Below are 17,822 nucleotides of genomic sequence, written 5' to 3'. Positions count from 1 at the left end.
ACCTCCCTGCTCCCTGGTATTTCCCATAACATGTGTAATTACCGGGATATATAGTGATACCTTCCCCAGGCCTTGCTGTCTTCGTTATTATTGGGTATTCCTTTTTCCATGTTTCACACTGGGAGTGATCAGTAGTAGTGTTGGTAAACAGGCTTATAAAACACTCCTCTTGAGTAGGAGGTATGTTTAATGGTACCGTTCCCAAATGGGGTTTAGCTCCACTACACACATAACAGTTGGATCTGTTATGCTTCCATGCACCGAGAAACCAGTCTCAGCTGCCATTGTGTCTTCGAATGTGGGATCTGCTATGGCCACTATATCTCCTAGGGTGCTTTTATGTACATATACCTCATATACATATACCTCAGGGGGATTGCTGGATGCTTGTGAGGCCTGCCATTCAGGTGAATTATACATGTCTTTTTTTTTTTTATTATCAAAATGTTTTTATTAGTTTTTCAACATTTCCATTTAACAATATATTACATTATATCACACCCTTGTACAATACACATCCTTATCTGTATCCCATACCCCCCCCCCCCGGGGAAAATAAAGAGAGGGAAAAAAAAGAGAAAATAAATGAATAAATAAAATAAAATAAAAAGGGGAGAAAAGTTATCCCCCCCCACCCTCACTTATTCCCTGTGGCTCTCTCCCCCCCTCCAAACACCAAACAGAAAATAAAATAGATAAATAAATAAATAAAAATAGTGATCCCTTAGATATGAGGCTTCTAAAAAGCCATTCTATAGCTTATCGCTCCTTATTCCTTGTTACCCCCTCCCCTAAAAACACTTTTACCAAGTGTTTGAAATCTGAGGCCTCTGTCAGGCCATAAAGCCACTAATGACTTAACCCCCCCCCTGCTTTTTTATCTCACCCTTTCTCCCTTCCCTATTCCGCACACCAACCCCGAAAGAAAATAAGTAAATGTATATAATAACAAACAAAAAAAAAAGACAAACAAGTTATTCTCCACCCCCCCCCCCCCACAGGCTATCCACTTACGTTTTCCTACAGCTCCTTAAAATTATTCAATCTCTAGCGAGCATTTTTCCCATTCTGACCATATTACTCTAAACTTTTCCTTTCTATCTTTATACATGTATTTAAGTTGGAACTGTATGATTGGTCCCTTCTCCCCTACATTGGGTATCCTCTCCTCTTCACTATACCGTAACCCCATATTATATGTGCCTGCATCCGCAGGACTGGGATTCCTTATGGATTCCTTATGTGAGTTTTGTACTATGTTCCACCTCACCAACGGACCATATACCTGTTTTTTTCAAGGTCAGTCTATCAAGTAATGGCTCCCCATATTTGTCTTTTTTATTCAGAGCATGCTGTGGTCTGTTTCCCCAGTCATCACCTGTATTCCAACCCACAGATCCCCAATTGTCACAATCCTCAGTTGCATCACATAGATATATGTTTCCGCGGGCAACAAACAGCCGTCAGTACGTATTAGACCAATCCCACGCAACTGGAGGATATACATCACAGTAATCAAATATAAAGGTAGCAACATGTGTGTCTGATGAATTATACCAGAATTGCACTATCCGTTCTGTTTTCCTAATAGCCACCTCCTGTGTATATACAATTGTCACTGTAAAAAGAAGGATATATAACATCATTCTGATGCCGGTGGGTCACAATCCTCAGGAACTGGAGCCTTTTTGCAATGGGATGCGTGTATCCAAGTGTTCTTTCCGGCCAACTTTACTGAAGTAGCTGTTGTCAGCAACACTTGGAATGGACCATCATATATCTTGGCTCTAGAGAATGTTTTCGGAGGAACTTCTTAACCATCACCCAATCACCAGGAAGTATGCTGTGAGTACCGGTATCTAAATCAGGATCTGGAATGGAAGAATATACTCGTGCATGGATATTAGTTAATTCTTTGGCAAGAGCCGTTACATAATCTACCAAAGTATCAGACTGTAATTGCAACTGTTGTGGGTAATAACAACCTAACCTGGGAGCTGTACCAAACAAGATTTCAAAAGGGGAAAAAGAATGCTTCCCTCTCAGGGAGTACCGTACACTGAATAAAGCTATTGGCAAACTTTCTGGCCAGGACAGACCTGTGTCTTTGGCCATTTTCAACATTCGGGTTTTAAGTGTCTGGTTCATTCTTTCCACCTTCCCACTACTCTGAGGATGATAAGGTGTGTGAAACGCTAACGTGGTACCTAGGGCCTTCCATATTTCTTTTGTAATGGTAGCAGTGAACGCAGGACCTTGATCACTTTCTATCACCTCGGGTACCCCATATTTGCAAACCACCTCCAAAAGTAACTTTTTAGCTGTGGTTTTCGCTGTCTGATTTGCAACTGGATAAGCCAACTACCAGGGCATACTCAAATCTACCACTCTTTGGCATTTGTATGTGGTCGATCTGTATCCTCTGGAAGGGGTAGAGTGGTCTAGCTGAATGTTTCGGGGGGGTTTTCTCCAGCCTTCCGGGATTGCATGCTAGGCAGGTGTGGCAGGACTTGCAGTACTGGTTAGTTAAAGTAGTGATTCCTTGAGCTACATAATGTTTGTTTATGAGTGAGTTCATCAAAGTCTTTGAGAGATGCGTTGGCCCATGGGCCCCACTGTACCACAGCTGGGTACAAAGCTCTGGGGAGACATGGGCGGGTTCCTACAGTCCAAAGGTCATTCATCCGTACTGCTCCCATCTTATTCCACGTAGTTTTCTCTTGGTCTGCAGCGTCTGTTTGAGTCTTTTTAAGCAGGTCTGTGTGTACCGCTTCTGGTTGTGAATGGTATATCCCCACAAAGTCTGTGGTTTGAGCCTCTAGAGGGGTCATGGCTGCTTGTTTTGCTGTTTCATCGGCAAGGTAGTTTCCTCTGGCTTCTGGTGTGGTTCTCTTTCCATGGGCTTTAACCTTGAGTATTGCTACTTGTTCAGGGAGTTGGAGTGCTGTCAGGAGTGCATCTATTGCCCTTCCATGCTTCACTGGGGTACCGGCTGTAGTCAAGAAGCCGCGAGTCTTCCATATAACTCCAAAGTCTTGGGCGACACCCAGTGCGTACCGCGAATCAGTATAGATGTTTGCTGTTCGTCCTTCTGCAATCTGGCAGGCTATTGTAAGGGCATAGATCTCAGCCTCTTGAGCAGACATGGATGCTGGGAGCGAGGCGGCTTTCATAACTGTAGTCTCTGTGGTAACCGCATATCCTGTATGGTAATTGCCGAATGAATCTGCAAATCTGGAACCATCAACATACAAGGTGAGTTGAGGATCTGGGATCGGTGAATCCAGGACAGAGGGTAGATGGGTGGTTTCCGCCTTCATGAGTTCAAAGCAATCATGTTCATATTCATCCAAGGTAGGAGCAGGTAAATCTGTGTTCTCTTCTTCCTGTTTGTCCAGAGACATATCACGATTTCCCCCTTGGACAAGAGGAAGAAGGGTAGCGGGGTTCAGCTGCTGGCATCGAAGCAGTGTGACATTGTCAGGCAGGAGAAGAAAGCATTGCAACCGGAGGTGACGGGCAGAGGAAATATGCTTGGGCTGCACTTGATTCAAGATGGCAGAGATATCGTGAGGGGCAAACAGCTGTAGGGGATAACCCAGAACAATATCTGAAGTTTTGTCCAATAGGGCCTGGGCAGCAAAAACAGCTCGGAGACAAGATGGGCCTCCTCTAGCAACAGAGTCCAGGCGGGCAGAATAGTAACCAATGGGGCGGTTACGGAGTCCATAACTTTGTGTCAGCACCCCTGAAGCGTGTCCCTGGGTCTCAGAAATAAACAAGCGAAAGGGCTTTCCATAGTCAGGGAGACCGAGTGCAGGAGCAGTGCTGATCGCCTTTTTCAAAAGGTAAAAGTTAGTAAGGGCTTCTTCGGACAGCGCAAAGGGGACACATGGCAGGTTGTCATATAGTGGCTGCATGAGAAGGGAAGCCACAGGTATCAAGGCTCTGCAATAAGAGATCAGTCCCAAAAAAGCATGTAGGGCCTTAGCGCTACTGGGGGGCGAAAGGGCTTGGTTGGCTTCAACGCGTTGTTGCGTAATGTGCTTTGCGCCATGAGATATGCAATGTCCCAGGAAAACAACACGGGGAGAGCACCACTGTAATTTCTCTTTCGAGGCCTTGCATCCTTGTTCAGCTAGGTACACCAGAAGGCTGACAGAAGATTGTTCCGCTGTTTCCTGAGAGGGGGCACAGACGAGCAAGTCATCCACATATTGGAGAACCACAACCAGGTCCGGGTGGGGGTTAGGCCAGTTGGAGAGGATGAGGGACATGGCCTTGGTGAACTGGTTGGGTGAGTTCTGCACGCCTTGCGGGAGAACACCCCAGGTATGCTGTTTAGAAGCGTGAGTGAAGGCACACAAGTACTGGCAGGAGGGGTCCAATGGGACACTAAAGAAGGCATTTGCTAAATCGATGACAGTGAAAATCTTTGCAGATGGGGGAGCCCCTGACAGAAGAGTGTGCGGATTGGGGACAAGTGGTGTCTCCAAAACGGTGGCCTCGTTCACTGCTCTAAGATCCTGTACTAACCGAAACTTATCCGGGTGACCCTTGGGGGTCTTCTTTTTAATAGGAAACAATGGGGTATTGCAAGGGGAAGTACAGGGTATCAGGGCACCATTCCCCAACAAAACTTCAATTTGCTTAGAAATTGCCTGAGTCTGGACAGGTTTGAGGGGGTATTGTGCCCTTCTGGGAAGAACAGCTCCTGGTTTGAGAAGGACTACCACCGGGGGAACTGACAACCTACCTACATCCTCTGGGCCCGTGGACCAGAGACAGGAAGGTATTTGGTCAAAGAAATGGTCAGGGATAGCTTCTGGCGGGACCTGCAGGGACATCAGGATGGGGAGGGAACATAATGCTGACGTGTCACCCTCACTCAGGGCAGTGGACACGGAGATGGACCCGTCAGCATTATACAAAATGGAGGCCTGAAGCCTGGAAAGAACACCCGCCCCCAAGAGATTGAGGGGACAGGTGTTCGAAACCACGAATCTTGCCAACGATGCGGGGGTAGTACCCACATGTAGAGGTCTTGTGAGAGGGCTGGACCGAGACTGACTGTCCACACCCACACAGGACACATCTATAGAGGATAAGTAGGAGGGGTCAGGGATTTCTGCCTCCCGAATGACACTACAACAATCACCTGTGTCCACAATAAATTTGGTGGGGCGGCCCTCTATAGGAATCAGAATATTTGCTATAGGACCTGCCCCTGACCGGGTTGTGGCGGCCATTATCGGAAGGGAAGGGGAGGAGGCAGAAGACACAGGGTTGCCGTTTTCCTATTCGATGGGTTGAGGGCGCTCCCCTCGAGGAGGAGGAGGGAAAGCCCTGGCATTTGGGCGCTGGTCATACCTGTAGTCAGGGTATTGATCATACCTGGAGTCCGGGTACTGATCATACCTGGAGTCCTGGTACTGATCATATCTACGGTCATACTGGGGGGGGTTACGGCTAAACCATCTGGGGGCCCTACAGTCCCTCTGGTAGTGACCCTGAACCCCACAGTTAAAGCAAGTAATCATAGGTCTCCGAGACAGGCTGGGAACCACAGCCAGTGGGGGGTTGGGAGCCACAGGTAGTGGTTGGGTGGGAGGTACAGGTAGTGGTTGGGCGAGAGGTACAGGTAGTGGTTGGGCGGGAGCTACAGTCATTAGGGGTGTCACCTCTGGGAGTGGTTGCTGTACTTCCAGACCTCTTGCAACAGGCAATAAGGCGTCTAAGGATAGTGTCCTATACTCTGGACGGGCCACCATCAGTCCCTTCTGTATCGATTCTTTCAAACCTGCGACGAAAGCACTTGACAACATCTGATAATGAGCTTTGGTATGTATAGAAAATCCTAGATCAGTAAAGACCTGAGTGAGTCTCATGTAAAACTTTTCCACTGACTCCGCCGGGCCTTGTGTCACATCCTGAATGCTAGTGGCCTGATCTGCTAATTTACCCCTAGCCCAGTCCTGTAGCTGTTCACAAAACACAACCCCCGAGTTATATGAGACCTCGCTGTCTAACCGGGCATTATTAAAACATTGCTCCATTAAGGGCCAGTATGCATCTCCTGCTTTAATTTCACACAAGCTAGCTAGATCCTTCCATGCCGATGAGTACGTCTTTTGGATCTGTGCAATTCTCCGAAAGAATGGCATCGGGTGTAATTTTGGGTCGGGGAGAGAAACTACTAGGGTGGATGCTTGCGAGGGGGAAAAGGAGGCATACCTGAGCGGAGCGTCAGGCAGCATACGGGCAGGCCCCGAGTTCCAGGTTATCTCGTCCTTCAGGCCCTGGGTTATACACCTCTCATCAGCACCTTCCCATACAGAACCTGCTGGGTCATAGGAAGGTAGGCTGGGGGTTTGGCTGGGGGGTGGGGGTGGCAGTGCTGCAGGAGGGAGCAGTGCCCTTGCAGGGGTAGACTGAAGGGGCCCTGATACTGGAGCGTATTGAGCGGAGGCAGCGGATGGCTGAGTCAGTGAGTCCGATACTGCAGGCATCACCGGGACAATGGCCGGTGGGCAGTAGTAGCTGCCATCTACATTCAATACTGGATATAAGGGACAGATCGGTGTGGGTGTGGGTGGTTGCAAGACAGGAGGCGGGTCTATTTGCAAGGGGGAGGACTTCTGGGGGAGGTCCTCCGACTTACGACTGCATTCGTGGCAGAGCCCAGGGTGGTCAGGATGTGGGAGTCCGGACCTCCCACATTCCCTACACGCCCAGTTGGAGCCACCCTCATAGGGAGGGGGCAGGATTTTACCTTTGTGGTATACATACATCAGCCCCTTCCTTAGTCTGCAATTCCTGTTCCACCCACCCCTCATCCATCAGACCTCGTGCAACACGAAGCCAAGCTTCCGCGGCTGAAAACAAACTACTATTAGCCAACAAGCCCTTCTGTTCAATTAACAAGATTCTCCATTGTTCTGGCTGAAGCCTGCCACCACTACCAGAAAAATTGGCAAGCTTCATTAACTTTCTCCAGCCTTTTACGCCCTGCTGTCCCTCCCGCTGAAGCACAAGGTCATAGGCTAGTGTACCCTCAGCTGGCCTAGTGAGCCGGGGACCCATTCTCAACCCTTTCCCAGGAAATGCACTAGTAACAGACCAAAAATCCACGCACCCCAACAGAAACAATAGTTTAGCAAAAACGGGAGGGACGCAAGAGAGGAAAAGAGGGAAGTAACTAAGGTAAGGAAAAGAAAGGGAGGGATTGGGGGGGGAGAAGAAGAAGAATAAAAAAAAAAGCAAGATGGAGGACGAAGAAGAAGGGGAGGAGCTATCCAGAAAAGGCGGGAAAAATCTAAAGCATAAAATCAGTCAAAATAAAATGGAGCAGCGTAGGAAGAATTCATTAACCACTTGCCAACAAAGAATTGGGAAAAGGGATCAATGAAGTTCAAGGGGAAGAAGAGGAAAGGGTTGAAGAACGGAGAAAGAAAGAAGAAAGAAAGAGTTAGTTTCCAGCACAGAATTGAGAACCCAAACGAAAGAGCACGCAAAGAAAGACACCATAAGTTATAACACACAGAAGGAAAGCACAAGCAATTATTGTCGAAGCAAAAACAACATAGCAGCTATAGGCACAATGTATCATTAGACACAATCAAATCACTTCTTGCATAGTCAGTACAACAGCATACTACATAGAGGGAGAGGGAGTTAGAGGGGGGAAGGGTTAGTAAGGCAAGTTACAGAAGAAGAGGGAGAGAGAGAGGGAAAAGAGAGAGAGAGAAAGAGAGAGAGAAGAGGGAGAGAGAGGAGGGGGGGTATGAATGGAGTGTTTCAGCAGGGAAGGGATTGACAAGATGGAGGTGAAGAAGAAGGGAGGAGCTATCAAGAAGGGCGGGAAAAATTCAAAGATAGTGGTGAAGAAGAAGGGAGGAGCTATCAAGAAAGATGGAGGAGAGAAGAGGGGAGTTAAGTAAAAAGGAAAAAACAGAGAAAGAAAAAAAACCTTCAAACTTCTGTAAATTAAAAACAAAAGTCAGTAACAACAGCAGTCGATATATACAACAAGAAAGCCAGATACATGTATAGATATACAGAAATAAAGGGCTTTAAAAAAAAGCAATTGATTAACCATGTGTTCCTTCCAGACTGGCAAGGAGAGGGTTTAATATGAAGAGAGAGGGATGGGGTTGCGAGACGGCAGATTAGTTAGAAGCAGGCATGAAAAAAAAACACATTGCTTTCCAGCATAAAAGAAAACCGTCACAGAGACAGAGAATCAATAACTTTTTCCCAGCATAAAAAGAATTAACTAAGGAATGGGAAGTGGGGGTGATGTGAATTGTGAACAGAAACACACACAGAGAGAAACTTCCTTTCCAGACAAACAAAGGGTTAAGTATGCTAGATAGAAAGTTAATTACTGTCCCGCTGAGACAAAGGGCATAGTGTAAGCAAGACTATTTAAAAGGGAGATAACAGTGAGAGGGGTTTTTTATAGCAGCCAGCAAGAAAAGGAGTAATATGAAGAAAAAAAAAGGGAGGGGGTCCTTAGAGACTTTGTGCCATGAAAGGGAAACAAAAGTTTTTGAAAGAGGATTACATGTAGCAGTGACTAAAAGACAGGACGAAACCTTAGAACAGAAAACACAATCTGAATACAGCCATTTACAGCGCAAAAAGACAACCCTTAACCCCCAATCTTAGAGCTAACAAAAAGAGATTTGGTATACATACACCACAAGACTTATGTATAGCAAACCCATAAAAAGTCCCTACGTTATTTAACCCCAATTTAGAAAAGAAGATTTGTTATATTTACCACAAGCATAAACATAGCAAATCCCATACAGTTTATTTCTCGCAGCCAAACTTCCTTAGCGGCTATATCCAAGACTATTTCAAGCCAAGATGCACCCCAATGCACCCCAATGTAGCTACCCAAGCCACAGCTCAAACAACAGTCGACCGACGACCAAACTATCTTTAGCCGGCCGATTCCGCACACCCCTTACAACCCCTAAAAGAAATGGCTATATTCAGTTAACAAAGAACCACACGAACGGAAAGACAAAACACAAGATAACAACAAAAATAGCAGCAAACCAGTGCAAGCCTGACGGGTTCGCTTTTTGGTTTAAAAAAAGTTTTTGGACAAGAATAAATACCGTCTTTACAAAGGCTAAGAATGTGTAGAAAGACTGGATGAGGAATAAGATGTCTACATTGACAGCAACACAACGTGAGGAGTAAAAAAAAACTTCACTCACCGTGCTTTGGGGGTCATGACTTCCCAGTCAATGTTAGACGATTTCTCAATCCTCAGGCAACTTCTTGTGGGTCAGCACTTCCCGCCTTGAAGTCCAAAAAGCACACGTTGGGCCAAAATGTCAGGGACTGATTTCCTGTCTCAATACAGGAGAAGCTTGCAATGTTTCACTGGCACAATCTGTTGAAATAAGAGAGACAAACACACACACACGGACACAGCTTCTTGTGGAAATGGAGCTGGAGAGTAGAGAGACAGCTCTCTCATTATGCGTTAACTTTAATAGTCCTCATGACATCACAGATACATACATTTTCATTGGTTCACATTAAGTACACACCCATCGATCCCTCCCCTCCTGTGAGCACATGGCAAGAGTCTTTTGTTCGTGGCTAAAGCTCAGGGGTTTCCTAATGAAATCTACAAGGAGTATAATGAGATGGGCTAGAAAGAGGGCCTGTCTAAGAGCAGGGGGCAGGGAAAAGAAGTCCATATATGGAAGAGGTCCTCTGGTTACAAGTCCACAAAATAGTCCTTTAGAGATCCATACGCAAGGAGCAAGAGTATTGCCTTATAAGGGTATAAGCAGTCCAACATCATGTAACAAGAATTTCTTTGATGGGGAATGGCAGAGAAGAATGGAAACACTTTTTAAACACAGTTCATTGATGTTCCAATGCTGGAGGCCAACTTCATTAAACATATCTTATATAAAATCATCAAGGAAAATAGGTACTAATATGATTTCATTCATGCATATTTATATATATAGAAAGGTATCAAAAAAATAATATATAAAAAATAATACTAAACATTATTAATAGTTCTAATAAAAAAATAGCTCATCTTATCAAATAGGCATTATTACAGAAATCTATCACAACATCACCAAGAGACAGAGAGAGAGAGAGAGAGAGAGAGAGAGAGAGGGAGAGAGAGGGGGAAGGAGAGAGATTACATCACATCACCAAGAGACAGAGAGAGGGAGAGAGAGGGGGAAGGAGAGAGATTACATCACCATGCTGCTAGGTCCACATCTCCAGGGCAAGAGGGCTCTGAGAGCTTTCTCTCTGACCTTTAAGGTCCCCTGGCCTCCTCTACCCCCCCCCCCCCCCTCCAGGCTTCAAAATCCTTAGGATGCTATTGGTGTAAAATTGCCTTACAACCAGATTGGTTGAATCTCAAGCTCAGATATTCATTGGTCCCATGTACCAATCAGTATCGGATTGGTCATATTTTCAAGCCTTAAAGCAATGTATCTAGTATGCCAAAAACCTCTGTTTGATGTGTCAAGCAAACCTTTGATGACCATTTATTACACTAGTATGTTAAGGGCCCCTGCTGTGATGGAGCTTTTCATCCTGTCCAGCTTCCCCTCATAACAAACAAAAGGACAATTTGGCTAATGTAATTATCAGGGAGAAGTCTTTTTTTTTAAGCCCAGCTGAGTGCTTAGTTTTGTCATATCACAAAATTGAACCAGTCCAGTAAAACATATACATTATCTTTACACTGGTTCCCCTGGTATAAATATGAAATTCAAACTTTCCACCACAGTCCCCCCTGAAGTTCATTCTTGAACTTATGTCCTCCTTCAATGATCCGGTACCCACCCACAACGGCCCATAAGCCCTGACCCTTCCCCCACCACCACTGCGGCCTCTTTCTCTCTTGAACTCGCCGTAACTCATCAAGGTAGACTTGAGACAGTCCTGGTGCCTTTGAAACTTCAGATCTGAACCATGAGCAATGTTTTATCGCCCCTCTGCATTGGAGGAGTGGAATTCCAACATTGATGGCGGGATCCTTATATATTTAAGTCCTGTATCTTGGAAATATGGGGCCAGATTCAGGTAGAAGTGTGGCGGCGTAACGTATCGTAGATACGTTACACCGCCGCAAGATTTCATTGCAAGTGCCTGATTCACAAAGCACTTGCGATGAAAACTACGCCGGCAGCCTCCGGCGTAAGCCCGCGGAATTTAAATGGGCGTGTGCCATTTAAATTAGGCGCGCTCCCGCGCCGGACCTACTACGCATGCTCCGTTTCGAAATTCCCGTTGTGCTTTGCGCGCAGTGACGTCATTTTTTCGAACGGCGACGCAAGTAGCGTTATTCCGTATTCCCTGACGGCTTACGCAAACGACGTTAATTTTTAAATTTCGACGCAGGAACGACGGGCATACTTTATACAGCAATACAATTGCTGTGTAAAGTTAAGGCACCAAAAACGACGACTAACTTTGCGACGGGAAACTAGACTAGCGGCGACGTAGCGAAAGCGAAAATCCGTCGTGGATCGCCGTAAATCCTAATTTGCATACCCGACGCTGGTTTACGACGCAAACTCCACCCAGCGGCTGCGGTACTGCATCCTAAGATCCGACAGTGTAAAACAATTACACCTGTCGGATCTTAGGGATATCTATGCGTAACTGATTCTATGAATCAGTCGCATAGATACTCTGAGAGATACGACGGAGTATCTGAGATACTCTGTTGTATCTCCTTTGTGAATCTGGCCCATGGTGTTCTGATTGTCACCATTGGATCGGACTGCGAGACAGCACTTTTTCAGCATGATGAAGGAAAGTTTAGGAGAATCATGGCACGCTTGTCTTCAAAAAAAGACTTGGTTGTCGTTGCTTCTTCAGGTGGTGGTGGGGTGGGCCTCCGGACAGTCATGTATGAATACAAAAGGAGAACGTCAGTGTACAGTTATTGGAGCAATGTCAGACTGGAGCAGTGGGGTGGCTTTTATGACTATAAAGCCGTAGGTAGACTAGGGGAGGTAGAATTACTTTAAGACATGAAAACCTGGATGTCCAGGGATACTTTGGTCAAATGGGTGTACAATATGGCACTGGCGGGCAGGAATGCTCACACGCCTTAAAAACAAAATGATATGACTGATGTCTTAGTTACATTATCCTGAGAAGATCTATGATAGCAGCCAAAAATAAAAACTTAGAGAGCATAATATTAAAGGAGGAGAGGAAGAGAGGTGTGTAATGAAAAAGAATAAGGAAAATAGAAAAAAAAATAATAAACATTATAAAAAAAAACTACAGATTCAATGCTGCTCCAACCAAGATCTCCAGTTTACATTCCACTTTAGATTGTTAAAGAGCATTGAATCGGTATCCAAAAAAACTAATACCTAGTTGCCCTGCCAACTTTAGCCGACAGCGAGAAAAAATAAATAAAAATAAAATATTGTTCCGTTAAAAACGACTCCTCTCTCATACTGGTAATCAACAGGTGAACATGACCATGGTCACTTAAAAATTTACAAGTCGGGTTGAAAACATAAAAAATAAAAATATTAAAAAGGAGAGACTAAACAATGGTTGCCAAAACACGTTTAGAATGTAGTCAAACCCGACTACTTATTACTAAGAAAATTTTTTGAGGCTTTTTCCTAAACCAAAGAATAATAAAAAAATATATATAGTTCTCTAACAAAAGGGCAATTAAAAGAACAATGCATTATTTATTTTTTTCTTCCAGGTCTATGCACTACTCCCCCCTTCAGGTGGACAAAGTTCAAACCTTTTGGAACTTTTCTCACCTGAATGAAATGAGAGAGAGAAAAAATAATAATGAAAAAAACTTAAAAAAAAATTAAAAGTAAAAAATTATAACCATAACACTTCAGGGAGAAAAACGAGAGAAAAAATAATAATAATAAAAAATAAAAAATAAAACTGACAAAAAAAAATGAGAAATGAGAAAATTGATTAAAAAATGAAAAATTTAAATAAAACCGAGAGAGAAAAAAAATGAATAAAAAATAACTTTTACAAAAATTTAAAAAAATGTATAAAAATGAAAAGTAAAAATTGTAATGGATAAAAAAATGAATAAAAAATAGAAATAAAAAATTACTAAAAAAAAAGAAAAATTAAAAATTGGATACACACATTATATATATATATATATATATATATATATATATATATATATATATATATATATATATAATTTCTGAAGATGTATGGGGGTGTCAGGTTTTGACATCAAGCCTTTTCTCTGGGGTAACAGGGGTACATCCTTGTGTCTCAGCTATATCTATTCCCAGGACCGGGGAAGAGGTACAGTAGACTCCCTGAGGTAATGTACCCCGCTGAGTACAGTTCAACCAGTAGGCAGAATATAGGGCATCATTGGACATTCGATACCAGCACCAATACCCTTGCCCCAAGTATTTTACATAAGATTGGGACAATTCCTCGGCATCCAGGAGACACGACCCTTCCTTGTGCCAGCATTGTTGTCTCATGATCCTATCCTGTTTCCCTTGACATAACACCACCCCTTCCGTTCTCCAGCACCCACCAGTATCAATCATTTGAGGTTGTTCAGACTCAGAAACCATCAGATCATGATGGACTCGGGGGTGTAACACGGTAGTGCCCGATAAAATAGTACCCAAATTAACTGTGGTATAAGCATGATGTTCGATCCCGGCGACCGGAATCAGGGATGAGACTGTGCAAATCAGGTTTTGACAGCCATGGAATTGAGTCATCCACCAATCCATATGACTCATAGCAAATTTGGATACTACCCTACCTGCTTGTTTTCTCAAATTTTGTGGAAATTGTCCTGCTGAAGCAATCATTACTCTCATGTCCTGGGACAGTCCTGATTGTACCTGGGTGCAAGATAAAGCAAGTTGGATGTCTTCCTGTACCTTGGATAATCCTGCTATCAGTCCGGTGAACTTCTGTTTCATTATCTCAGACAATGAGGCAATGAGCATGTTGTAGATTTTCAAGAATATGATTCACATCTGGCTGCACCTCAACCCCTTCCCCCAACATGCTGTGCCAACCTTCCTAGCTTGTTTCTGAGTACCTCTAAATCCATTGTGTTTAGGCTACTCAGGACAACACCTCCTGCTCCTCAGGCAGTATCTAATAGGTCTCTCTTTGCTCTAATGGGGGAATATTCTCCCCACCCCCATATGTCCAGTCAGGCGCTACCCTTTCCACACCTAGGTGTCCAAAAAACTATTTTATCCGGGAAGCCTACCCCACCTCCACCTAAAATGTTCTCTCAGCCAGCTCCATGTCCGATAATTCCCAGCAGTTATTATATTTGTTCCACCCCCTCCCCTTAGATTATAAACCCCTTGAGCCTTTTTATTCACGCCTTGCACAAACTGTTGGCACCATTTAAATCCTGTTGCCCGAAGTTTAACTACCTAACTTTTAATTCCTCCCCGAATCCCAACGGAAGTTTCAGTAAGTGTAAAGGGGATGTCAGGTTTGCTATAAAACCTTTCTTCAGGGCAACTCGGGGTGTAACCCAGGGTTCCGTCTATATCCATCCCAAGGACAAGAGAATAGGTACAATAGACTCCCTGAGGTAGTGTACCCAGCTGAGTACAATTCAACCTAGTGCTGACAACAGTGCATGATTAGACATGTGATACCAGCACCAGTACCCCGGCATTTGGTATTGAGTCTAACAGCACATATACCATTGAAACAATGGCAAAACCCACAAAAACTCCATCCCTGTGATTTGATTTCAGTGACCATGCCCCACTACCACCTGGTAGGTTCAAGGAACACCCTAGTTCCATGACTAACACCCCATCTGTATCCTCTAGGACAAAGAAACAAAACTCGCCTATGTCCTAAATTATACCTAGGTGTTTCCTCCCCCCGCAATGATCTCCCCATCCAGAACCCACAGTGAAATACCTTCCCAACATTCCTCATGTCACAACTGTCACCAATCTCTCTGAGCAACAAAGCCATGCTTATTGTCTGAAGCCATGGCTGCGAGTTTGTTCCTCAGGAGACCACCGTCCACTCCATTACTAACACCCATCCCAGCTCCTATTCCCCCCCATTGTAGTGCCGAATACATCCCTCCTCTGTTGGGTTACTCCTCAGAAATAAGCTTCCTGCGTGAACCTCATTCTGTGTCCGCACATCTCTGGGAGAAAGCCACTGGTCACTTAACAATCACTTCATTTAGTGTATACTCAGCACATACAGGGTAATAGTCTTTTCAACCACTGTGAGAAGCTGCAGCGCCATGTGGTGAAAGCATACTGTACCCTGTTAGCCAACATTTATTCCCTTTATTTAACAGGGCATGTTCCTGTATGTAGTTTCTGGCATTAATCGTGCAGGGATTTCAACCTCTCAGGTGAGACATCAACTAGGTGTACCTCTTCCATGTCCAGTAACTGAAAGCTTCTTTATAGGACTGCTAAGCTTGAGAAACTGCCTCTACGAGGAAGTTTTCACCCTATTGATGTATCACCTGGCACCCTCTAGTTTGGCCAACAGACACCTTATTATGCATAGGTGCCAGTCTCCTGGGTACCTGCACCACATACATTTATGTCATACTAGTCACCCATTCCAACATTTCTTTCAATTCCTGTCTGGACTCACAACCCTCAGATTAGGATGGACTCCAGGGTGTAACCCAGTAGAGTCTGATAGGATAGTACCCAAATTGGCCGTGATATATGCACAAAGTTCCGTCCCTGCCCTTAGGGATGAGAATAGAACGAGTTGGATTTACCTAACCCTTCCCTGATATGTAGCCCAGGGCCTCCCAATGTGTTCCTGATTATCTCCAGCTCTATAGTGATTACGGTACCCAATGACCCACCTCCCGCTCCAAAAACAGTTGCCATTGAGCCTCTCTTTAGTATGGGAAATTGTCTGGATACCCGGATTGAAAACCACCTGTCACCAGGTACACCCGATCCCTCATAGAGGCTGCACACTTTCTCCCTCCTCTATCAACTCAGTAATTAGACTATGTTATCCTTCACCCCTACAAAACAAACTGCCTTCACCATTCAGCCAGGACTCCCATGAAAGACAGGAGTCTAGTGCCACCCTGGGGCACTGATATTCTTGGCATGCAAGTCACAGACCACCAGTTAAAGTGGAGTTCCACCCATAAATATAACATTACATCAGTAGTTTAAAAAAAATGTCATTAGTCCTTTACGAAAATTCTTTTTTTTTTTAGATGCCTTCAAAGTGTTGTTGCTAGGCAGAATAGTTAATCTTCCCACTTCCTGCACCTAGGTGCTTAATGCTTCCTAACCTACACCGCACAGACTCCTGGGAATGTAGTGGGTGTAACTTTCCAGGAGTCTGTGCACTCCCCAGTCTCAAAGAATCATGTGACTTGGACAGCACAGGTGCTGAAACCTGATCTGACACTGCTTGTGCGGCACTGAGCATGTGCAAGATCTGCAAGGCTGAAATCCAGGAAGTCATACAGTCTGGCTTCATGATGTCCACACTTAAGATGGCCCCAGTCAATTTCTATTTTATAAAGTGTCTAAATGCTGTAACAACCTAACAAAACGGACCTTCGTTTACAGACTAACTTTACTAGAATACATTAAGCTTGTGTATTACAGGGGTATTTATATTTAAAAAGTGAAATTGTGGCCGGAACTCCGCTTTAAGGTACACAAGTAATCTAGGACAGAAAGGACACCTATAGATATTAACTGAGGAGAATACTGCATGCCCACATATATATCGTAAGTGAGGGCCCCTGAAACAGCCAAGAGCTGGTATCACCCCATACAATCTTCCTGCACACCTTTTCTCCAGACTCAACCCAAAAACTATACAATACGAGGCCAGACCTATGCACTTTCAACTCGTATGCCACCAGGCAGGCCCTCGTACTACATGTCTGCCGGTAAATCTAAAAGAAATTGGAAAACAAGAATTGCATAATGTGTATCCAGCTCAAGGGAACGGGTGCTACCAGACACAACTGACCAATAGAATAAGAAAAATCCCTTGCCGCACTGAGGCGCCGGGATCACTGAACAGTAGGGGATACACAAGTCGACCAGTGTGCCTGGACCCACACAGCTATTCATTAGGCAATTGGTAACAAATAGCCATCACAACTGACACAAATAAACTCTAGGAGAAAATAGTGTCGCATGGTGACACGGAAGGAAACCGTTGTGAACTTCATTTGGGGACATACAGATAGCTAGGGACATTAGCATACCTTAGCCTGAGGCAATTCAACCTTGTACAGCCAGGCTTAACAGCGGGGGGGAGTTTAAGCAGTCCTAAAACATCAGTCTGGCCAAAGTAGCATCAGGCTTTTATCTTTTAGATCTATGGAACTACGCGTGTCAGCATGGCTGATCTTCGGTAATAGGAAAACAGATATGCCACGGATCTATGGCCTCTAGAGAATACCCCAAAACCCTTTTACCACTAAGTGTGGTACCCCTGAACGCTACTTAGCCTAATATATGTGTTAGAGTGCCAATTATCCCTTGCAGTCTTACTCAACTTTTCATTAAAAAAATAATACGCGGACCTCAGTTAGTTGGTCCTGCTATTCAGTGGATCAGAACATGTAACCCCCACTAGGTGGTCCAAAAACATAGCCAAATGGACTGACCACTAGACGTTCCAACTAGATAATGGTCATGAAAACCTAAACCTTGTGAAACCCGACCGACTGACCAACATAAAGATTTCCTTAAGAGGAATAAGTTCTGAAATCCTGAAAACCCAGTTATCGATTCTGAAGGATAAAACACAAAATAAAAGTTAGTAAT

General features: G+C 44.4%; 1 protein-coding gene and 1 long non-coding RNA gene across 14 annotated transcripts in view; one reads left to right on the top strand and one right to left on the bottom strand.

The window, feature by feature from the left end:
* Positions 1 to 17,822, top strand: part of NRXN2 (neurexin 2) — a 2,907,124-nt gene that overhangs the window by 1,946,520 nt on the left and 942,782 nt on the right. The window lies entirely within an intron of this gene.
* On the bottom strand, positions 1,289 to 9,474 carry LOC120916892. Its single transcript, XR_005744114.1, has 2 exons — positions 9,234 to 9,474; positions 1,289 to 1,871 (listed from the first exon to the last, which is right to left on the bottom strand). It is a non-coding gene; the product is annotated as an uncharacterized LOC120916892 (long non-coding RNA).

This window comes from Rana temporaria, chromosome 11 (assembly GCF_905171775.1).
Source record: "Rana temporaria chromosome 11, aRanTem1.1, whole genome shotgun sequence".
In the NCBI taxonomy this organism is placed as follows: domain Eukaryota; kingdom Metazoa; phylum Chordata; class Amphibia; order Anura; family Ranidae; genus Rana; species Rana temporaria.
The sequence above is the reverse complement of the archived record's forward strand: the minus strand, read 5'-3'. Positions and strand labels throughout refer to the sequence as shown.